General features: G+C 44.4%; 1 long non-coding RNA gene across 2 annotated transcripts in view; it reads right to left on the reverse strand.

Moving 5' to 3' along the window:
- The window catches only part of LOC148054904 (uncharacterized), a 53,141-nt gene that overhangs the window by 11,284 nt on the left and 17,329 nt on the right, over nt 1–24,528 (reverse strand). For both annotated transcript variants that reach the window (XR_015706623.1, XR_015706624.1), the window contains exon 2: nt 298–423. This is a non-coding gene — a long non-coding RNA (uncharacterized LOC148054904). The remainder of the gene's footprint in view (nt 1–297; nt 424–24,528) is intronic.

The following is a 24,528-nucleotide window of genomic DNA, read 5'->3' on the forward strand; positions in this document are numbered from 1 at the left end:
TTCCCGTCAGAGTGCCGCCTTCGTTTTGAACTTCTGCTCGTTTTGCTCGTTTGTTCCTTTTATTCTCGAGGTGCTTTACTGCTAGGAAACCAAAAATACCTACACAAATAAGGTTATCTATAATGGACTCCAGTGGGAAGGGGAAGCAAAATGACGTAGCCCTAAAGCAGAAATAGCTTTGAAACAATAATATTTATGATGGGAATACATCATTTCATTTTACTGGGATTGCCACAGGCACAAAAAGTAAGGTTTTCGTCTGCATTTGCCTATTCTGAGTTGAAGACAGCCACCCACCTGTCACAGAAAGGTATTTACTGCTCGCCTCTGCCGCAGGAGCGCTCTGTGGCTTGCTCGTTGGGAATGCAGCTGCAGCACGCTCCCCTCGCTCCGGCCGGCTCCATCGTGAACTCCAAGGCGCCTCTTGTAATGTTAATTAAACATAAAGACCAGGGGTTGGATTTGAGTTGTTTGGCTTTCATGTAAATGAAACATCTACTCATTGTAAAATTATGTCTTAAGTGTACGATCTCATGACTGGAAAGCAGCTTACGGTAGCGCTGGTTGGGTTTTTCTAATCAAAATGTGCAATCATCAAGTGGGATTTGATTTAATGTAAGGACTGTCATTCCGCTTTCCTCTCCCAGCAGGCGAGTTGGTGATCCTGGTCTCACACCCATCAAAAAACAGGAAGAATTTAAATTGGTTTGCTGAGCAGATGCCACCGCGTTGTAGTCCTCGGGAACTCGTTAGTTCTCAGGATTAATACGCTCACCTTAATGCAATGCTGGTTTTGCCTCTGGGGTGAGATTTTCATTGCATGCTGGAGTGATGTGACAAAAAGGTTAAAAATCCTTAAGCCCCAACTCATGACTACAAGCAAGCTTCAATAGGGAACAGTTTTTTTCCACATAACAGAGATTTAGTTGGAAAACATTCTTTAGTAAAATGATTCTGTTTTATTAGCACTTCCCCCTACCACGCACAGATTTTAAGCTACTGCCATCCTCTATTCCTGCCTGTGCACGGTAGGCTGCGTTGCTATGCTCACAACAAAGATTATGTTAAAATTTTGCTGACACTGCTCCAAAAAGCTGAGTGGCCTCAGTTTGCGTCCCCTCAGTAACCCCTTTGCCCGTGGCCAGAGCCATCAATGGGACCCAGCCGGCCCCAGGCAGCTCCTCCAGGACCATGAAACCACCTCCTCCCCTCCAAATCCCACAGCAGGCAGAAAGTGGAGCCCAGGAAAGAGCACCCAACATTTCACACCCGGAGGAGACGTGGGTGGTTGGGGGCTCCCCTGGCCCCCACCCCCTACATTTAGGGGTGTTTTAATAGCATAGCCATTAGCAAAAATGGAGCAAACATCACTCTACAAAGGCTCAGGTATAAACCCTCATTTGCATATGTCATCACTTGTGACATAATACATTGTTCAGCTCTCACTTAAATTACAAATGGGTAAAATTTTCTTTTTATCTTTGAAAATGTCATATACTGTTTCAAAGGAACGGCTGAATACTGACAACGGAGACCAGCTGGCTAGGAATGGGAGCTCTAAGGGAGCAATTGATGCAAAGCATTTCTCAAACACTGCAAAGTATTTCTCATCAAGAATTTTCCCACAAAGTGCTTTTTCCATCAGAAAATGCTTATTCCTCAAAGTAAAAAATTATCGTAGAAACACATCGGCTCAGTGAAGCTTTTGCTGGAAAATGGTTCTCAAACCCAGGGTAGGATTTCTGACCAGACTCTGCAGAGCGGAGACCAGCTCTGAGTCCGTGCTTTCACCTGTCTGTCAGCAGCTCCACGGGACCGAGATCTTAAAGGCCTTTTTTCTGTGATATCCCACCGTTTTCCAGGCGCTGCTCCACGTGGTACATCCCACTGTCAGCACAGTGTGGGTGTGCAGCTGCCCATCACCATCCATCTCTCCCACCACGCAAACTAAAACTACTCCTTCCTCATTTTCCAGGTGGCATAAAAAGGTTGGGGTTTTAATCCCCACCAGAACAAGATACTGCCTGAAACCTTCAATTTTTGTCATGACAGAAAACTACTTCTAATTATATTCTAAAGGGAAAAGGAAACAGACCAAGCTGGATAGGATTTTCACCCAGATGTACCAGTTACTCCGTCAGGATCACTCATTTTTACAAAGGGCTTCAGTCTCCTGTCACAGCAGTTTTATGTCCTTGCAATTCCATTGACATCAAAGAAATACCCCAAGAATGCGTGAACTGAGCGTGAACCTATAATCATTCACAACACGGGCAGTTCAAAATTCCTCACCGCCTGCATTATACTCTTCAAATTCTTTAAATTATTACTTTTCCAGCAAAAAGTCAAACTGGTGTAAAGTCGAAAAGTGCACAATCACCTTGCAGCACACTGTCACCCGAGTCTGGCTTTAGAGCAATTTCTGTGTTCAGCACAGCGTGGTGCCCACGCTAGGAATTAAATGTTATTGCATGAGGAAAAATCTCCCTGAGCCAGCTTTCCCGTGCACATCGCAATGCCTCCCCGAGAGGCACACGGAGAGCCCCAGCAAACCGTGCCAAAACACACTCTTACAAACCTCTCAGCTTGATTGCTTTCAACAAAACAAGTGTGCAGATAAAACAAATACTATTTAAGGAACAGCATCTGTCATCTCTGATTTTGAGGGGAAAAATGACAGCGAAGCACTAAGGAGAATTCCTCTATGCACGCGAGCGTAATCTCCATCACATCCCGCTGGCTGCCACCTCTCTCTGCCATAGCATCTTTTCTTTCTGCCTGTAGAAAAACTAAAGAATCCTAGCGGATCCAACCTGGACCAAGTGGATAATGAGGAAGAAAATGGCCATATGCTCTTCTTCCATGGCAAGTTGTGCAAGTGGAACCAAATCAACGATCAGGTTGGTGAAATCCAGATGCTCCAGGCGCAGCACCATGTGCCTCTTTCCTGAATATACAAGATGAAAATAAAACCCGACCTTGCTGATTCACAAAGATGGAAACAGAAAAATTCCTGGTTTTCTTGTTAGGAAAAATCCACAGAGCTCAGGAAAACACAGGGACATTTGTGCACATAACCCACCACCCTCCAGGCTCTGCACCATGGAGAGGGAGAGGCAAAGCACCTTTACCACATAGACTCACCTTTGCATAAAGAAAATCCAGGTGAGCTTTGATTGATTTGAGCTATTATCTTTGAAGACCTATACTTGAATATTTGCTGGGGCGGGAAATGGAGTGTCCCATCCCTGCATAAGTGCTGTAACAACCCCCCACACTCTCTGTGGCAGCAAATTCCCCACAAACTCCCCCTTTCTGGAGGATGCACAGAGATGACGTACAAGAAATGCATTCATGGACCTCAGGCAGAGGAAATGTTTGAACGCAGATATAAAAAACACACCTTGGTTAAGGGTCAACAATTGATTAACAAATGGATTAATAAGAAATAAGCATGGGAAAGCTGCAGGGGTTTTGTTGGTTTTTTTTTTTTTTAAATGGTTCTTAAGTTTAGAATTTCCCTTTCATTGATTTGCCTCTTCTTAAAATGCTGCAAAAGAGAAAAAAATACAACGTTTGTTGTTTTGTTTCTGCAAGAAAACTAAACAGATTTCATGTTGGGCCAGTCTAAACCATTATATAATTTCACTGGGTTTATATTTGGAGAGCAAAGCAGGAACAACACTCAAGGCATCTCTTGGCCCCAGGTGGGGTGTCAGGAACTGCTCTTGCGTCGGTGAGGATGGTTCCAGCTACACCACAGCTCATCCTTGTCCCTGGTGGCTGAACTCTGTTTCCAGCTGTGCAGAAGGGCCCACTCAGAAAGGGAATTAATCACCTGCCAGATTTTATGTAAATGCTGAAATCAGTACAAATCAAGTACTAATACAAAACACGGGAGCGCTGACGTACTTTGGTAATTCAAGATCCACACCTTGCAATAGCAATTAATTAATTGAACTTTTTTGTTATCCAAGTACCAGCTGTATTTATTTTCATTAAATTTACTTACATTTTTAATAAAATATTGATCATTAATTAGATAAAACGCTGGATGTCTCTTGGGGACCTACCCTCTTTTCCTTGAAGTCAATGGGCAATGAATTCATAGAATCATAGAATTTTTTAGGTTGGAAAAGACCTTTAAGATCATCAAGTCCAACCGATAACCCAGCACTGCCAAGCCCACCACTAAACCATGTCCCCGAGCACCATATCTACCCTTCTTTTAAATCCCCCCAGGGATGGGGACTCAGCCCCTGCCCTGGGCAGCCTGGGCCAGGGCCTGACAGCCCTTTGGGGGAAGAAGTTTTTCCCAATATCCAACCCAAACCTGCCCTGGCGCAGCTTGAGGCCGTTCCCTCTCGTCCCATCGCTTGTTCCTGGGGAGAAGAGACCGACCCCCCCGGCTCCAGCCTCCTTTCAGGCAGTTGCAGAGAGCGATGAGGGCTCCCCTCAGCCTCCTCTTCTCCAGGCTGAGCCCCCCCAGCTCCCCCAGCCGCTCCTCCCCAGCCTTGGGCTCCAGCCCCTGCCCCAGCCTCGCTGCCCTGCTCTGGCCACGCTCCAGCCCCTCCATGGCCGCCTTGGGGTGAGGGGCCCAGCGCTGAGCACAGCATTCGAGGGGCGGCCTCACCAGTGCCCAGCACAGGGGGACGATCCCTGCCCTGCTCCTGCTGGCCACACCGTTTCTGTTCAATGTCAATATCATCCTGAAGCTTTGGGAAGGAATAATCAAGCTTTAAACATCCCATAAGCCCAAATCTTAAAGCACGGTGTCAGCTTTTCAATATGCTTTACTGTTGACCGGATTAATTTCTTTCTTTTTCCTAACTGAAAACAAAGAGCTGCTTTCCAATCAAATAGTCAATATTATCAAGGGAAAGTACCAGCTGCTGTGATGATTACAGTTTGGGTGCCTTGCTCTCCAGAAAAGCAGGGGGAGTTGGTGCATGTGTGTGTGCCTGCATGTGTGTGTCTACAACTCCATTTCCAATCCATCTTTAGCAGATGATAAGCCCCATCTCACCACACTCTTCCAATTTTACTGTGCTTTTCAGCTGTCATAACTTGGCTCCTTTATGGTGATACATTCAGCTTCTTATTAAATCTATTCATCTAGTCCAACTTTCAATAGCATAATATGCAAAGCAGCTATCAAGTATATAAGAGATGTCTTTTTGTCATAAATCTATGATATGAGAATAATGTAGGCTCAAAAAGGGAGAGGACATATACTTAAATGTCAGACATGAGAGATTTAAAATTCAGAGTCTAAGTTAGATAATATACTTCACATTTGCATCTGTAAGATAAATAACGAGTTTAATCTTATTTAAGATGTATGCTCCTGGCCTCACTCGCTGAATTTTCAGAAAGTATCTCCATTAGGGAACTTCGTGATACTCAACCAGTCTGATCCTGAATTAGCACCAAATTCAATGTTTATACTCCCCATGTGAAGGCCGAGGTGCCAAGCCTCTGCACCCCTGCCTCTGCCAGCGCGGATGCAGAGCTCTGGAGGCAGTAGCCCCGCTCACCCAGAGGACACCGGCAAGGTCAGCCCTCTGGCAGGCAACGCTAACAGGCAGCGGACTTCATTTCTTACACTTTCTCTCTGCTCTGAATGCTGTGGAAAGTTGAGGTCCTAATGAGGCTTTCAGAGAGAGAAAAGTATGGAAAAATGAGATGCTGCAGAAATTTGTGAAAAGATAGCCATTATGGGGTTTTTGTTTACATATAGCCCTGACAAATGCTGGAGCGTGTCCATAATAGAAGGGCAGCAAAGTTGGTGAAGAGTCTAGAGCATAAGTCTTACAAGGAGCGGCTGAGGGAGCTGGGAGGGCTCAGCCTGGAGAAGAGGAGGCTGAGGGGAGCCCTCATCGCTCTCTGCAACTGCCTGAAAGGAGGCTGGAGCCGGGGGGGTCGGTCTCTTCTCCCCAGGAACAAGCGATGGGACGAGAGGGAACGGCCTCAAGCTGCGCCAGGGCAGGTTTGGGTTGGGTATTGGGAAAAACTTCTTCCCCCAAAGGGCTGTCAGGCCCTGGCCCAGGCTGCCCAGGGCAGGGGCTGAGTCCTCATCCCTGGAGGGATTTAAAAGCCGAGGAGGTGTGGTGCTTGGGGACATGGTTTAGTGGTGGGCTTGGCAGCACTGGGTTATCGGTTGGACTCGATGATCTTAAGGGTCTTTTCCAACCTTAACGATTCCATGATTCCATGACAAAGGTAATAAGCCTTGTCCTTATGTCTGCTGGAAGCTGCATCTGGTTTTACATTCACACGAGATCACAAAAGCTGCAGCCTGATCTCAGGTGGGATACTCTCCTCCAAGATAAGGTTTAATCCTCTGAGCTTCCACCCCCATCCTAACTCTGCCCGCTGTTGAGGACTGAGAAAACCGGCCAAGTGGGAAGGGGATTTGGTCAGGCAGCTCTCACACTTGTCCATGTCCCATATCTTACAGCAATAGTGAACAACAACCCCAAATAAACCCTCTCTTCTTACTGTTGCTTTGCTTCTGCTGTCACCCCTGAGTCTATCTCCTGATGTTGCCATGCGAAGAAGCAGAAGCAGGACTTGATCATTGACCCTAAAAACACCATCTTCAAAATTACAGTTCCTCACAGATTTGTAGTGTTTTATCTCACTGAAATCAACAGGCTGATCCTAGATAATGAATGAATGCCAATGAGCTGAAAGCAGGCCATTCGTTCAGGATAAATAAGGGGGAATTAAATGCCTGTTTGTATATTGACGGGCAAGCCAATAAAGGTCACTTGTCAGAGGAAGGCTTGCCTGGACAGACGGAGCAGGGGCTGTGCAGCAGGAGACAAGTGCTTTCCCCAGTGCAGCAGGCGGAGGCTGAGGGCTCCGACTGGTGCCTCCGCCTGCAAACGCCTTCCAATGCACTTCTGTGCATTAGCTTTGCAAAATAAAAAAGATGGAAACACCAAAAAGCTGCGCAGAAAGGAGAAATACACAGCTAGACAAAGTAGCAAAAGTACTGCTTGAGAAACACAGAGCTGTGGGACAAAGCATTTACTGGAAAGGGTCTTGAGTTATAAGGCAAAACTTTTTGGGTTTGATTCCCACTATCGATATGGAAAAGAAAGTGCAGATTTTTTAAGAGCAGTTGAGATGACGTCACAGCCTCCTGACACCATGAAAGCTTTACCTTCTACTGACATCAGCCAAGAAACCCCCGATTTGCTTTGCCATTTATTTTTTTCTCAGTTCTATATTAGACATGACTTTACAAATTGTTCTAGAAAGCAGCAGAGAAAAAAAACCCAAAATAATAGCCCAGAGTATGAGATTCCTCCAACTTTTTCACTTGTAAACCTAGGTATTTTAAATCAAATTTTATTTCTGTCCATTATAGACATTCAATAAATGTTTGATCTATACAACTAAATGTATTGTGGTATAAAAACATCCATGTAATTAACAACCGCATTACTTCTGATTTCACTGAGCTGTTTCGTGTGTATATTCTTGATCTGGCTGAGAGGTACAAAAGGTGAAAAAATAACTTTTATAAAGCATTTTTTAAATAGATGAATGCTTCCAGATTTCAGAGGGTTGTTTGTCATAACATAATGGGCTCCTAACAGCATTTTACTTTGGAAAAATAAAAACAGAAATTTGTGTCTCTGTCCAGACAAAAAAAAAAAAAAAGTGAAAGGTAAGGGTTGCTCCTGGGACTATCCCGGCCAGCCCATCCTTCTCTTTCAACGCAGCCAAAGTAGCTGCCGGCAACCTCCCGCTCAGCCCCAGCAGCGGGGAGCAGGCAGGAGCAGGCAGGAGCAGTCCCAGGGGAGCTTTGCGCCAGGGGCCCACACATCCCCTGCAGACATGTGGACCACCGAGAGTAACCGCCAAGAGAGGAAAAACAGAGAGAAAGAGAGAGCTTTCATACCACAGCCTTCTATTACTGTACTCTGCTCCTGCTTAGGTGAAGCATTAGAGGATTATCTGTCATTTAAAAAAAAAAAAAAAAAAATCAACCCTTTAGCACAATCTTAAATTAAGGTCCAATATTTATGGATATTCACAGTAAATACCGTGCTGAAATATGTCTGTGCTCAGAAGCCTTTTGTTCACAAAGCCCTGACAATTAAAATGTGCTAATGACATGCAGATTATTACAAATTTATCATGCTGATTTTATGTTGATGAAAGTTTAAATATACACTGAACTATCAACCGGGGACACGGGAGGGAGATGCTCATACATTGTGACACCGCAGTAACTGCGGCTGATTTCTGATTTTCTGACATGTCTCCAGTAGAAGTCAAAGCACCACTGAATATCAAGCATTTGTCCAAAGGAAAGCACATTACAAAGTCAAAACATTTTATTAAAAGACAAGAGAGGGGCAAAACCAAAACAAAGACTAATTTCAGAAGATGGCTAAAGCTGCAGGGGGAGTCTGCTTTTGCAGTTCTCCTTATTCCCCATGTCTCTACGAAAGGTTCAAACATATTTTAAAAAAATAAGAACAAAAGTTGATGCATGAGTTCTCCCAGCGTTGGGACTTAGCAGACCATATGTTGCATCGATAATGGGTGGGTTTACTTATTAGCTCCTTCTAAAGTAACTGGCATTCAAAGACAGTTCTGACTGTAAGGCACCAAAAGGAAATTTCAAGGGCAAACTTTGAGAAATAATTCATCACTGGGTCATTGGCAGGCACTATTTGATCATTCCAACTCATATGGTTACCTCTGTAAATTAATAAACTCAATTGAAAAATACCTTTTGGGGCTAACGGAGTGGATTCCGAGTCCAGAAACCAAGAATAAACTCACTGGGAGCTACAGGCACACAGCTCCACCTGCGATGTTTCAGGGGTCAGGATGAAGAGCAGATAGATACAGGGAGAGTCAGGCACCTGGGAGAACAGGGAATGGGTGGGCAGCCTCCTGGTGCTCACAGGTGGGCCGCCGGCCCCTGGAGGCCGTGCCCTTTCCGAGAGATGTCCAGGCACCCAATGCACAGTAACCCTATTCATAAGTGATCTGTCAAATCCTGGAATCAACTACTTCAGGGAAGAGGCTTGATACCAGAAGAGATCTCTCTGTCACGTCTAACACATCAATGAAAATCTTGTAGTATGCGTACAAAAATACTGAGAATTTTGCATAGAAATCAACAAATTTAGCTCAATTTTATTCTCGTTAGCATGATTTTTTCAACAGGTTTTTATCACCTTTGTACTTTTTATATGCAATTTCATTAGTGACCTTTCACAAATTTGCATTCTTTCAAAACGCAAGCCAAAACTCTCATTATAAACCCCTACTTGCCTCAGTGAAGATGGATGAGCTTTAAACAGAAAGATTTCAAACACTAAGTGCAACTTCAGTATTACAACACGAACACAACTTTAATTTTAAAAGGTAGACACAGCAAGATGTGGGTGTGATTCATACATATTAACGCCCAAAGTGTGTCATTTGTCTTTACTTGATGTAAATTGCATTTGTCTGTTAGGGCAGAAACTCAGCCTACCATAGTTATAACTATTAGCAGCTCTGTATTCGCGAGCGTCGCAAGGAAGGGCGCAAACTAGAAACACGTCAGTCGTTGCCCCATCGCACCACCGGCACCAGCTGCGGGTGAGCGTTAACGCTCGGCTCACGCTCCCCACCAAATACACCAAATCTCCAGGCTGAAATGCGCCTGTGACTAGTACTAGCGCTACATGCTCTTCAAACTTGCCATTTTTCAACTTCTAAATTACAGCACTTATATTCTTGAAGAAATCATCCCATTTGTACAATGTTATCCAGCTCTCGTGTGCTGCAGTATGATAAAACAGCTGAACAGATTACCCCCAGGCAAGACTGCATGTACCCTGTCGGTGTGCGTTTTATCTCTGTTCTGATCCTTTTTCTAGTAGGAAATTAGATCAACCATACCAGAAATGGTAATTTTCCTCATGTCATTTTTTACTGCCTAAGAAATTCTTTTTTTCCTTTTCCTGTAGGCAAGAATGGATCAGAAACAGCGACAGCTGATTTCAACCGCTTTTGTACTTAAAGGAATAACTCTTTACACTGAAGAACCAGCTCTCCTCTGATGCTGCCGAAACCACTACTAAACCACAGGCCATTCATTCAGATCCTCGCCATGGATTCTGCTTCTTCAGTTCCTCCGTGCCATCAATTAAAAGCACAGCAGCCACTCTGCAGCCAAGAGCAACTTGGGATGGGAACCTCTACAGGGAATCCTGCAGAGGGTACGTGAGCCCGGGCGTCTCGCTCCCTCACGTGCACACACCTCGCCGATCGCTCTCTGTGAGAGTGAACCCAAAACTGCACGCCTTCTCGCTTGCAAGTTTTATCCCACTTTGCACCACCTCTGTCCCCTCACTGCTCCAGGGTGACTTTGACACAAAGCCACCTCCCCGTTTAGCTGTTAGCAAGCAGGCAGGTGAGCCCTTCAGGGGAAAACCTTGCCTTTATCAAAACCCACCCAAGTGCTGCTTTGCAAAAACTTGATATCCTACTATTTGTCCTCTCCTTTTACAGTATGTGACTCTTCTCCTAGGTGGGAAATCCAGTCATGCTGCTTTTTGCCATTCAAAGTCCATACAGAGTCTAAAAGAGAGAGAGACAGCGAGATGTAGGGAAAGGCAAAGCAGCTGCTGCAGCCCGTACCCCGTTGGGATGCCCCTGCACAGCTAACCGGGCACGGGAGGGACTGCGAGCGGTGCTGCCCGTCTCCCCTGCTTGAGGAAGGGGACACCATGCACACGTCATCTCTGGAAAATGCTTCTCAGGGTAACTCCAACGCCGCTGGAGCCCAGCCTGCAGAGCCAAGCTCCACCTCAGCCTCCTCTCCTGGCCAGGAAGGACCTTTCCTGCCAATTATTTACTTGGACTTAATACTCAAAGTCACTATATACTTCTCTATATACTTCTAACTCATGAGACTGCTAATTGCTATGTTAACGTTCACCGCCTGTAAAATAGACAACCCACATCCTTCAAAAAAACCTGATATATCAAAATAAATCCTCAGCAAACCTGCACAACGATGAGTCAGAGCGAAGGAGGATGAACCGAGGGAAGAGTCCTGGGGCTTTGTCTGCAGCTGGTATCAGAGCTGATACAACCTCATTCCTTTCTAGAGAGCACCCAGGAAATAAAAGGTCTTACACAAGGTGGGAGAGGGAATAAGTGAAAAATTCACATGCTTCAGGATCTGATAGCAAAAAAAATTACTTTGAAAACTACTTGCAGTTGAACTGATTAAGAAGCAATTTGTTTCCCTAATTATTTGTAAATAGGAAATGGCTAAATACCTCATTTTATAATAAAGCAGCTAATTCTCAGAGTTCGCTTGATTTGTAGATTAACAGATTTGTTTGTAGTGTGTCGATGTTTTACTCTCAATAAATAATTTTACACATACTGCCTCCTTCAAAGGACTGGGCTGACTTATGTTGCATTTCCAGGCATCTGTGGGATACAACCATCTGAATCTCATCCTAAGGAGGAGAATCCAATATCATCAAGAGGAGAAGAAACCAATAAAGCCGCAGGAAGCCGCATCCCGAGCAGGTGCAGATCGATGCAGTTCACCGAGGATAATGGATTTACTCGGGCTAGGACCTGACCCAGTAATGGGACTGACTTCTCTTTTTTTTATTTTACGCCACATTTCTCATTAGTTGCTGTGCTTTCACCACCCAGATCGAGCAGCTGTTCCACATAGTTTGACAGAGAAAATTGTGCTCTGTAACAAACCCGGGCTCCACCGCCTCCAGGTGATGCTGGCCTGAGCCTGTGGTCCTCATCCCGAAAGGGCCGCATGATCCGATACCGCCTGGGCCATTCCCCACCTCCCCAGGGACCAGAGGAGGGAGAGGAGCTGGTGCCTCTCCCCAGGCTACAAGGGGCAATGCTGGATCCAACAGAGCGCTGGTACAACGCGGTGTGATCGACAGAAGAAGTTGCTTTAAGCAGAAATCTCTCTATAACAATGATATACTGAGATTTTATGGATATAAGAAATTTCCCTCAACTGTGGCCTTACAGTTTACAAGCTACAAGCTCCCCATTAAATCTTCTTGACAGGAGGATTCGGTTACGGGATTTGAAATAGGAGAGGAAAGGCATGCCCTGATTCTCGGGCTTACTCATGCCCAAAGATGATGGACAGGAGGAAGAATGGTTTTGCAGTCTGAGATGCTGATGAATTATAAAACTTATTTTCAGTTATTGCTAAAAATACTTATCGCTAAGTCCATACCAAAGAGAGAGCAAAAGTACAACAACGTTTGATTTTTTTCAGAAGCACTGACCAGAATTGCAGGGGTCAGGCGTCACTCTGTGACAGCTCAGAAGAGTATCACAGGGAGGAGAGGTCTAAAAATATAAGATATGGAATAAAAATCGAGGAAGGACATCCAAACACGTGTCCCAGAGAAACCAACTATGAACTGTTGTCTAGCTCAGACACTTCATTTGAGCAATATGGTCTAGAAAAGAGTCTGTATTATGAGAAGTATATCTGATATATTTCTAGATTTACTAGAAGGTGATCTTTGAAAAGCCTTAATTTTGGTAGATTTGTTCCTTGTTTGCTACTAATCATTTTGATAGTTGCAAGCCTGCAGTAGGGTCACATAAAACTGTCTGAACCAGAAAACAAGAGATTGAGTCATACCTGCAGTCTATAAAGCAAGTAATACACCCACAGAGATACCAGAATGCCTAATGTGAATTTATGTTCTCAAAGTAAGCAGTTCCCAATTTGCTTTTAAATTGACAGGACTACAGTTACATTTGAAAACTTGAAATCTTTATTTAAGGGCATATTTTGCTCATCAGGAAAAAAAAAATGCTGTCTCTCTATGCTGGGAACAAAACGCATGTTGGGTTAAGAACTGGAGAGCTGGTTTTGAAAGGTCAAATCAAACCAAACCAAACCAGAAGGTTTGACTCTGAATGGTGACTCTGATTCATTCATTTTAAATTACACACTAAGCCAACATTTTATTACATGTAATGTAATGGCTGCCCACTCACCCCTGTTACCAGCAGAACCCGCTTCCCGGTTGGCTTCTCACATCAATATTGCTAGTGGCATCTTCCACACTAATGTAAAACTGCATATAAATTTTAACACTTGGGGAGCGGAAAAAAAATAGACTTATGTGGAATTCCGATTCTCTGCCAAAACCTGTTTCAATTGGTAGCATGCAAGTTTAATGAGTTTTTTTGTGATAGTTGGAAGCTCCGTGCTCTAAGCAAGCCTGAATTTTAATTTTTAGTTACTCAACAACAGAGCTAGGCACACATTAACAAAAAAAGCAATTATTCCTGACATCTCAGCACTTACCCTGTGTCATTTCAGAACAGAAATGCGAGATGAATGGGGACTTCAAGTTACAGAATGCAAACTGGGGGAAGTCAAAGTGCTATTTTTCATTCCAAAAAGGTGGATTTAAGGTTTCAAAGCACGGGAGATACAAGGACAGTTAACGTTAAACAAAGTTTAGGCTCCCACCTTTCCAACTGGTGAATTTTGTAAAGCCACAGACATAAATGACAAGCTAGCTGGGATAGACAATGACAGAAACCTTGGCCATGTGAAATAACGTACCCTTTTCTTACTGCGCCTTTGTGCACAGAAAGAAGGAAAAAAGGTTTGAGCAGGGAGTGGGAGTGGGGATGGAGCTGGGATGGGATAGGGGAGCGAGGCCGCAGTGCCGGGGAGTGCTCGTCCCCCACAATCTGCTCCAGTGCCCAAAAACCGAGAAAATGGTCCATGCGAGTCCCATCAAGGGGGTGGAGTAACGGGATTTTCCTCTGGTCTGACATGGGGAGGGGCTGAACTCCCGCAAGAACCACCGCTCACGGGTGTATTCCTGGAAGCTTCAAAGGCCCTGCTTTTGAAGTGGGAAGATTTTATCATTTCCAGGGCAGATCCTCAGATAAGGAGTAACTGTTTTCAGTGGCCTCTCGCATTTTGCAAGTTTCCCAAGATAAACCTCCAGAGGAGTGCTTCTATATTTAGATACGTTATCTGTATGTATGTATAATTAAGCGGCTTACTAGATTATTCAAAGAAATATGCAAACTAGACTTACGTGCAGTGCATTTTTTAAGCTCCAATTTGAAAAATCTGTTTGGGAAAATTCATAGTCACCCACAGCTGTTCTAGGATTAAAAATTAGCCAACCTATAAGCTGGAACAAACTGTACAAAAATAATTCTTCAGGAATTATTATAGCCTCTGTATTTGCACACAACTTGAACTGAAAGGATACCAGACGCAGAGGCTATAACTAGCACGTTATTCACAGTCTTAGTATTACTTAAAAGTTCATTCTCCTGGCATTGGTTTGGCTTAGCACAAGAATCACCTGATTGTCTGCTCAGTAAATGCAAAATTACTTCTAGTGGGTACTGTATCATATGCAAATTTAGCCTGTTAGTGGCTTTTCAGTGGTAGCATTCAAAATAATTATAGTTGTCCCTCATAGAAATATCCACTGAACATTACTGGACAAAATGGGTTCTTATGAAAAAATGCAAAAAAAAAATTTTCTGTGTTTTCTTCCATGTTAATATGCATAAAAATACCTGCAGGAATATTTTGCTGAAAATCTGATGTGCAGCCACACAAAGCACGCTTTTATTAACAACTGTATCATTACCCACTAATCCAAAACTGACACTGTTTTTCCTTAGGTATTTGCAGAATTGTGTTTTACATCTCATGATTGGAAAAATGCATATTATAATTTTTTTCTTCTATTTTCTGTTTATAGCAAGTGAGAAAGCCTTTCTAACTCATTATAAAGCTCATTTGTCACATTCCTTTTCAATTAACTTTGCCCCTTTGTTTTCCATATTTAATCCATTTCTGGAAGGTATTGCTTTCTATTAGCTCAAAATCTATGCCTGCCTGTTGGAGAAAGGGACTAATCCTGATCCCATTGGTGCCACGTGCAGTAAAGCAAACGGCACAAGTTTCCTAGTCCGACCCTCCCCCATTCTCCACGCCGTATAATCCTTCCCATGGGACACACCACCATCCATCTGAAGTGCATAACCACGCTCCCCACGCCGGGAGCAGCCAGAGCTGCCAGGGGAGCGGGCCCAGCGCACCTAAACCTGCTCTCCCAAAATTGAATATTTCACACGCTGTGTCATGAAAAAGGCACGAAAGCCCGTCCTGCACAGACCGCACAGCCCCTGCTTTGCTGTGAACAGAGGGGGTGCACATCCATTACCCCCATGGGCAGGAAACGCCCCCAAGACACGGGCTCGGTAACGGCTGGTGCGATGCACCGGTTACGGCGCGGTGCCTAAGCAGGTCACTCTGTGTCATTTGGCATAGACCACGGTGGCTCGTACTGGTTTTAGCTCATACACACTAGACTGCAACAAGAAGACGACAGAAAAAGTGAAAAAACCCAGGAAACGGCCCTCTCACGCTGCAGAGGAAAAGCTTCTGCTGAAAGCACGGGGGCAAGTGTTCTTGCAAGCATCAGCAAAAGCTACGGGTAATTACAAGAGCTAAGAGAATAACTGGCTAACAATAATATGTTGTAGGGCTGTTAAGACTATTGTAACTCAACAGGGAAAGGTAATGACCTGTGATTTATTCTGAGTTAGGAGCTGTGGAACAGTTAGATATGTATTTTATTTACTGCATTTTGTCTGTACTGAATGTCATTTCTTCACTGCAGTTAAAGAGAAAGTAAGGACTGGTGTGAGAGTATCTGTGTTATTTGAGAAAGCAAAATTACCTTTTGGTTTCGTGTTTGGATATTCAAAGCAAATAGCAGTTTCGCCCATGGTACAGGGGAACCCGCGGGGCCGGCAGCAAGCACAACCCTACATTAACCCAAGGGAGGCGAAGGGCACGCGGCCGGTGCCATCCTCTGCCAGCCGGGTGGGAGGCGGGAGCAGAGCCTGCTCGACGGACCCCACTCCACAGTTCCCATCTCCACCTACTGCCTTGCGCTCCGCAAATCACGGCTACAAATTCATAAGAGGCTGATGAAGTGATGGCTTTTTGGAGGACAGCGAGGAGGACGTGCTAAATGGTTTCATACTCCACAAACTGGCTGGTTTTAAGCTTAGAATTAGAATTTGAAAACCAGTTTCACAGAAAAACCAAGATTTCTCCCCTTTTCACCAGTTCTTAATCCATAAAATACTGATTATCAAACTAAAATAATAGAATTTTTTTTTTAATTACACCAGGTCATTTTAATACAGTGTGTGGTTTCTTGTTCTTTGGGGTGTCTGTTGCCCAGACTTCTCCAGTCTGAGCAAGGTCTCCTCATCTTTGAGGATTTTTGACTGCAGACAGGCATGTCACGTATGCACGTTGCAGCCATCTCATTCCTTCTCTCTATTGAGCTTATGCAGAAAATGTCAGTTTCATTTGAGTGTTTCCAAAATATTCTAGTCTTGAATGGAGAGTGTCCTTTCCATACAAAGCATCATAATTAACACATAAAATCATTTAGCATATCTATAGTTTCATGGAATCGTTAAGGTTGGAAAAGACCTTTAAGATCATCAAGTCCAACCGATAACCCAGCACTGCCAAGCCCACCACTAAACCATGTCCCCAAGCACCACATCTCCTCGGCTTTTAAATCCCCCCCAGGGATGGGGACTCAGCCCCTGCCCTGGGCAGCCTGGGCCAGGGCCTGACAGCCCTTTGGGGGAAGAAGTTTTTCCCAATACCCAACCCAAACCTGCCCTGGCGCAGCTTGAGGCCGTTCCCTCTCGTCCCATCGCTTGTTCCTGGGGAGAAGAGACCGACCCCCCCGGCTCCAGCCTCCTTTCAGGCAGTTGCAGAGAGCGATGAGGGCTCCCCTCAGCCTCCTCTTCTCCAGGCTGAGCCCCCCCAGCTCCCCCAGCCGCTCCTCCCCAGCCTTGGGCTCCAGCCCCTGCCCCAGCCTCGCTGCCCTGCTCTGGCCACGCTCCAGCCCCTCCATGGCCGCCTTGGGGTGAGGGGCCCAGCGCTGAGCACAAGTGAGGGGACACAAGTAAGTTTGTTAAAAGGAAAATAACATCAACAGGAAGCTATAAATATTTTAATTTTTGGTATCTCCTAGCTGTTACCCAATGGCATTTAAAAACCAAGCTTAGGCTTTTAGGTAGCTTTAGTGCTAAGCAAAGATGTCTCATCTCCATGTTTGAGGATTTTTTTTTTTTTTAATAATTCTTATTTCTTCTCACCATTTCCTTGTCTTTTCTTCATCTACCTTACTGCAGACCAGTCATGTTAAGACATAACCAGGAAAAATTTTGTCTCTCCATGTGTGTTCGTGTGATACTGCCTGTAAGATCAATGGAATAAGGAACAGCTGTGTGTCTCATGTGAATGCATACAACCCTCTTTACAGCACCCACAAGTGGAAGCAGAAAATTATGATTACTGGACCACTCAGAAATGTAGGTTGAAACCTGGACCAGAAAATATTTTGCTCGTGTTCTTCCAGGATTTTTTCCCCAAAAAGCTCAGTACAAAGCTGTTTATGGAAATTAATTCTAATAACTTCATGGAATCTTCTGTTCAAGCTATAATACTTCACATTACACAGATCTTGCCACAAAGGAGATAATAGGCATGGGATATATGGAATAACTAGATAAAGTTCTTATCTGTGCCCCTACGTTACTTCATTGGGTCTGAAAAGACAAGTCATAGTTATTAAAACCATGGCAAATTGCCCGTGATTAGCCAGGAAGCCAATACATTATCCTAATATAATTATCTTCCCTATCTGAAGCCCATGAAAATCGTTAACAACTGTCCCCAGAAAAAACACTTTGCATACCAGTTATTCATAGTTCTGTGGAGAACACCTTAAGCCATTAATGGAATGACCTTCTAATTAAAGTACATCCTGCACAGCACCTCACCACGCCTGGGTAGGTCCTGCTGCAGCAGGACTGTGGGACGTAGGAGGAATTTCCAGGTCTCTCCTGAAGCGAAATGGTTTATCCACTGGTGAGGGACCGAGTATGAAGTAGCAGTGAATTTTCAGTCAAGTATGTTATAAATACCGAGACCTCCCAGATTTTGTAAAACACCGATGAACATTCAGAATAGAAAATCAAGTGTTTTTTTTCCTAAGTAGGATATCTTGTAATCACCAGACGTTTACGAGCTGTTTTCCAATGCACACAAATGGTCTCTCAATCTGTTGGGCAGAGCCTCCTCTCATTGTATTTCTGTAGACCAAATGGATGAAAAAGGCCTTCAGATGTGCCTCTACAGTCCATTGCAGGTTGAGGTTAAATTCAAGCAAGTTGGCCAGCGATGAACCAGATCAAATCACAAGTTTGGGGGACATGTTAGAGCCTAGCCCAGGCACTCTCCGAGGCTGGTTATCACAGTGGCATGGGCTTTTACAGATTTTGCGTAGAGGCCAGCTCACACCAGTCTGGCTTGAACAAGTCAGACATGCCTACAAGCTGCTCCACAGCCACACTGGTCATTAAGAGCAGCAGTCAGGGAACACCAACACGAAACGCTCCTCCTAGGACCATCCTCCACCTGAACCAGCAAAAGTGCCCTCCCAGCAGATTGGCACGCGGGGGATAAGATGCTCAGACAACAAAACCCACTTGAAGATATCTGTTTAGGAAGTGTCTGCGAAGTGTGATCATTCTTTATTTTGGTTATGCCAGGTAGGTTTAAAAACCAACTCAAAATTCAGATCTTGTTCTTCCGTCTTTGGGAAGAAAAACCCTACCAAGGCAAGCAACCTGAAGAGCTCCCCAGCAGCCTTCTAGGAAAGGGAACACGGTGGTGCTTCAGCCCGTGACTGCTGCAGACTGCACTTGTTTTGAGCAGATATTCCACAAAGATTTCTTCATCTTAAAAAGCTAAAACCAAAATTGTGTTATTACTTTGAGGGAGCAGATATTGTCTACAACCAGGTGTTTTGAGGGATATTATGAGCAGCAATAAAAATATTTGTTTTACAGAAGCACTGAAAGTATTTTTGAAATGCCCGTCGGGGCGGGAATGCTGTTCCTCTTGGCACTGAACAAATATATAACGAAGAGTATTTTCCTAATAATGTCAGAGATCAAAGCTGGAAATGGAGCCTGCAGAGAGAGGCGCAGCCCCTCGGCCCCAGCACGGGCGGCTGGAGCTGCCTGGTTTGGGGGAGCGGGCAGCAGCCAGTGCCCGCTCCCTCTCAGCAGAGGAGGTGTCCAGCACCCTTGTTTTCAGTTTTACCACTGTGCAATGAAATCTGGACAGGCAACAAGGGAAAAAAAAAAAAAAAAAAAATGAAAGCTTGGCTCAGACATTGTTTTGGAGAACAGAGGTTTGGAAGTTAGAGTCGGAAGCAAAATCTCACCACCCACTTCACTGAGGTGTTAAGGCACCTTTACACCCCCGGAACATGCCACAGGTTGAACCATTTGCCATTTTGGTGCTATAATCATCGGTTTAGCTGGTGCACAAGCACTGTTTTGTTTTTAAATACTTTGGAAGTGTAATCAAAGCTCTTGGAGAAAACTTCTTATTCTAACAGATTTGGCTTTCCTGAAGCCAAGCCACCCTAAAAAACAGCCTCTGCATTCCTTTAATGAGGGTTCCTTCAATATTTAGACCAAATATTATGATTGCAGTTAATTAGGCATTCCCTAAGTACAGCTTATCTTTGTATTTGACTCATTTCCTGAGAGTATCTTCATAAAAGCACCTGACAATATGACTCAAGAAATTACATGCAAAAACAATCTGCATTTTCTAGCCACACATCCTATCTTCTGTTCTGAATAATTACAACTTAAATCAATCATCAAAAATCCATAGCTTACTCTAGTACATCAACATTACATTAATATGGAAATCAATGTCTGCACATGCAAACCAATGACTAAGTGGTTAGTGACCATTTGTATTCAGAACCAGCAGATTCCAACCAACAGCTGTACACGGACACCAGGAGCAAAGGTTCCCAATTTCAGCATTAGTCACTAAAGAACAAACAGGACAGAGAGATCTAGTAAAAACAAACAGTGAAACAAACAAAAACAACCATAGACTCACTAGAGAAGAGGATAATACTGTATCTAATTTATACCCTGTAAGTGCCATCCACCAGTGCATTACTAAGCCAAAGTAGCAAGTAACCTTTCTAATCAAAGTAGCGGTTATTAAGAAGAATAAATGATCCAGAGAACAGATCCAAGATTAATAAAAAAAAATTCTAAGCAGCTGTTTTTATTCCTTTATATCTGTGTCTTGATACCAAAGCAGCTCTTTATTGGAATGCTTTTCTGATTACCTGGCAGCTACGGTTTAATTGCATGGTTTAAAAACATTCCTCTGATAATAGAAGCATAAAACGTTCAGTTGTTATAATTGTTTGAATCAACCACAAGAGGAGTTACGATATTATATCTTATATTATAATTAACAGGTTTTGCCGGCTTAGACCATGAGCCTTAGCGTGAAGGTTTCTAGGTGTTAAGCAGTAAGGTTCCCAACGCACAGCAGAGTCATACTGGAGGACACAGTCACAAGAACGAGGGAGGCCGACGTACATGTGCGTACACAGGTCTCGGATACGCTACCACAGAAGCATCTGGAAAAGGATCTGCTGAATCATCAAATTAATCTCCCCGTGCCTCCCTGAGCAGGCACACATACGTTTAAGATCTGTTTACAAAGCCTGACCCCTCTTTAGCTGTCAGGAAGGCTGGACTTCGACCGCAGAGTCCCCAGCAGGAGCGGACTGCGAGTGGCCAGGAGCCACAGGTCACCAGCTGCTCCGGCTCTGCCCTGCCAGCAGCGGGGCAAGGGCGAGAGCCTCCCTGGGCCTGCCTCCCCGGGACGGAGCGGCGGATTACAGGCAGAGCACCAGAGACCCATCAGAGGTCTCCACCTTGCAAACGTATCTTACAAGCAAGTAAAAATGAGGCTGTATCAGCCTGCAGAAAGAGCGTGTAACACATGCTTAGCTAGGGAAAACTGAGGAGGAAAAACAGATTAGCTGACATCTAAATCTACAACAACAAATCATTTATTATCTGTTAACTGTACTCAGAAAGAAAGTTTAATTGCACAAATAATTTTCTCTTTTCTCCAGAATTTGGTTTTATTGGCTTCATTTGTTTACTTCCATACACCTGAGTTCTGAATGCGCTTGGAAACTTCAAATGAACTTATAAACTGATTTAAGACAATTAATTCCACCAAGTACTCAGGAGAAGGGGAGTAAAGGTCAGCTGGCCTCTTGGAATAAAGGGAATGTCATGAGAATATCATGCATCACACCCAATATGCCTGGCATAAAGAGTCCCAAAGAATTAAAGGTGGTACGTGAAGCTCTTTAAAACATTTTCTCATATTGGATCTCCCAGCCATCCGTCTTCCAATCAACAACTCAAATACAAGTTTACTGAAATTGCTTTGTTCTAGCAAATCCAAACATCATGTACACTGCAAAGCTTTTTTTTGTTTGTTTTGCAGGCTGGAGGTCAGTCACGGTGTTTGTTCTGTCAGCTGCCTTCGGGCCCCCGCCAACACTGAAGCTCACGCTCTCAGGCAGCGCAAGCAGCAGAGCAGCTAATTCACACTGCTATATTTTCTCTTTCATTAACCAAGGCCCCTAGTTCTCTGTTCCACAGAAATGAGCAGTCGTGAAGTTCTTCAGCTGCGCTATCACGGTCTTTTTATGGCTGTAGATTTTGTGAATATATTTCGGGGGAAAAAAAAATCCGTAGTTTTAGAGGAAATTATACTGTGCAAAAGAGGAAAATGAATATTAGTGAAAAGCTATCCGTTATGGTGTTTTCTCTGTTTTTCAACAACAGCTTCTAGCAAGGTGCAAAGAGAAGGCTCATATAACTCAAAGTATTATTTCAGTTCTGCATATGACTCAGTTTCTACGTAAACTGTAATCAGATTGGATGCGAACTCTGCCATGGGCATCTGATTTGGTCATCCAGCTCTTCAGTGTTTGAAAAAATCGGGTATTAGAATAAGCAGTGGTACTTTTAAATTCCCATTTCCACTTAGAATTGCTAATCTAGTGGGGAAAAGGACATTTAGGTGAGCAGGCTGGGGCTCAAACCGAGACAGTACCATTTGAAAGTTAAAGTAGAAGACCTGTTGGATTAAACTAACATCACCATTTTGGCAACATTAAGCTTTGCAAGAGGACAGCTCTTATTTTAAAAAGGGCATTTTTCCAGAGCTTTGACAACGTATTTTCCAATCCTGTTACCACAACACCAAAGACACACAGGATTTTGGAGCTCGTTGATGTCTCAGACCCCAAGCTGTCCCCCATCACAGCCGAAGCTGAGGAGCTCTGCACAGATGCTTCCCAGGGCAGGACGGATCCTGCCGCCTGTTAAATGGCCCTCCCAGCTCCCAGCCAGAGCTGTACATTGCTAGTGAGGTCCTACAGAAACAAACATCGCATCAGCAGAAACAAAACCAGAGCTGTGAAACGGCGACGGCCGGGATTTCTTGTAGCCTTTGCCAACCCTCCCGTTTCCTTAGAAACAGAACAGAAATGCAGCCAGAAGCAAAGGAAATAAAGGGTCCTTTTTGGTCCAAAGTGCAGTCCTGGTTATTTATCCAATGATGTAAAATATGTGCTCACATAGCCCTTTAAGGGAAGGGAGGCATGGGGAAGAGCAGTGGTGATATCTACGGTAAGAGACAGCACAGCAAGGCAGGAGGGGGTCTACTGAGCCAACAAGGAGCACCAGTGTCCCACCACACACCTTTCCAGCTCTGACCCGCTCCCAGGGGCTGAACACCCATTAGCACTCAGACAGCTTCTTCTGGGTGAGCTTCACCCAAAGGGCACCCAGCTCAAGCTCTCCAATGCTGCCCTGCAACGTGAACCCTGCTCTGCAAAGCAAACGGCAGGAGGAACGGGATTTGCTTCAAAAGCATGGTCATGCACCATGACCATCAGGTACAGCACACACCCCAGTGAGCACCAGTGAGGCTACTGGTGCTACCACCACCATCCTTGCCACAGCAATGGCTTGTGCCTTTACATGTGCCTAAATTGTGGGATTCCTCCTTCAAAAATAAAGCAAGATCTGGAGAGGGAAGGGGAGAGCTGAAAAGCCAGAGTCAATCTGGACTCAAAATTAGACAAGGTGCTAGGAAAAAAAAAAAATCATAATACCAATGAAAAGCTAATGGTAAATTCTCTATTAGCTCTTCATCTATGCCCAACATTTCTGTCATAAGCTAGGGTGTCTTCTGATTTTTGGTTTTATTCATGGGATTATTTTCTATTTGAAGGAATTACTTCCTTTCTGACCTGAGATAAAAAAATTTAAATCTTTGTTTTTAAGTACGTAGTCTGATAAATACTTATTTTGCATTTGCAATGTGACCATTTTCCTACACATAAGACAACTTGAAAGAGCAGAGGTTAGGCAGTAAGTGCGCTTCACCTGCCCTTCAACCAGCCCTGAGGGCTTTGTTCATCGCAGTTTGCCTGAGCAAAGCCCTCCGGGCATGGGTTGAAGAAGAAATCTACTTAAAGGCTGAACTACTTTCTGAAGTGCCCTCTCTCTTACTTTTGACAGTCTCCTAGTGGCAGCATGTCACCTGGCACTAACATTGCAAGAGCTATGACTTCTCAGTCCTCTGTGGTCTGGTGCTCCTTTATCCAAGACTATAAAGCCTGCTCCTGCGGTAAAACAGCTCTTTTTTCTGCTCCAGCAGCAGAAAAGGTCTGAATCCTGCAGAAAAGTGGACAAGAGCAATGCCTTTAGCAGAGGAAACAGCCTTTTGCCCCTTCAGCATCAAGGACATCTGCAGAGGACATGGGGACATGTCACTTCTCCAAGGCACAACACGCCCTGAAGGCGTCCCCGCAGTGGCAAGCAGAGCAGCCTGGAGCTGTTACGGTGCAAGCTACGGCCAGGGAAGACCAACGCTTCAGCTTGGAAACACAAAACTAACTCCTCCCACTCCTTAATATTTTAACTTAATTTTCGTGAATACTTATCTTCCGATTTATCACCCAAACCTCCTTATTATGGCCTATTATGGTCTTAGCTTCTTATAACTAGAAATGAAGTACAGTTCTATATCTTTTCCCTCAGCTCAGGTAAAGACTTATCTCCCTCAAGCAAAGGGCAGGTCGCTGGCCAGAAGTACCCAGTCCCCATCGCCCCAGCATCAGTACTCACAGCCCAAGTTTCCCGGCCCATGTAACTCTGGCTGATGCAAGTGCACGGCCTTCAGAACGGAAAGCCGTACTGCCCTGTTTCCCTCACACCAATAAACCAGTGTTACCTCCATCTGGAACCTCCATTTCTCAATCTCCCCTTATTTCCAGCCTGCTCAGTGTCTCCATTTCCTCCTCCTCAGTGAGCTCAGCTCCATCTCCTCTCAGTCCTGCTCCTTCCACTTGTGCTGGTTTCACTTGTTTCTCCTCCGAGCGATGTGATCAACCTTTTTACTACTTCTCAAACCTTCTGCCTTTTTCCCCTCCTTTTGTTCTGTACCTACATTCACATAACCTACACTGCGTGCTG

This window comes from Nipponia nippon, unplaced genomic scaffold (assembly GCF_047370975.1).
Source record: "Nipponia nippon isolate SJK-2023a ecotype South Korea unplaced genomic scaffold, ASM4737097v1 scaffold_3, whole genome shotgun sequence".
NCBI classification, from domain to species: domain Eukaryota; kingdom Metazoa; phylum Chordata; class Aves; order Pelecaniformes; family Threskiornithidae; genus Nipponia; species Nipponia nippon.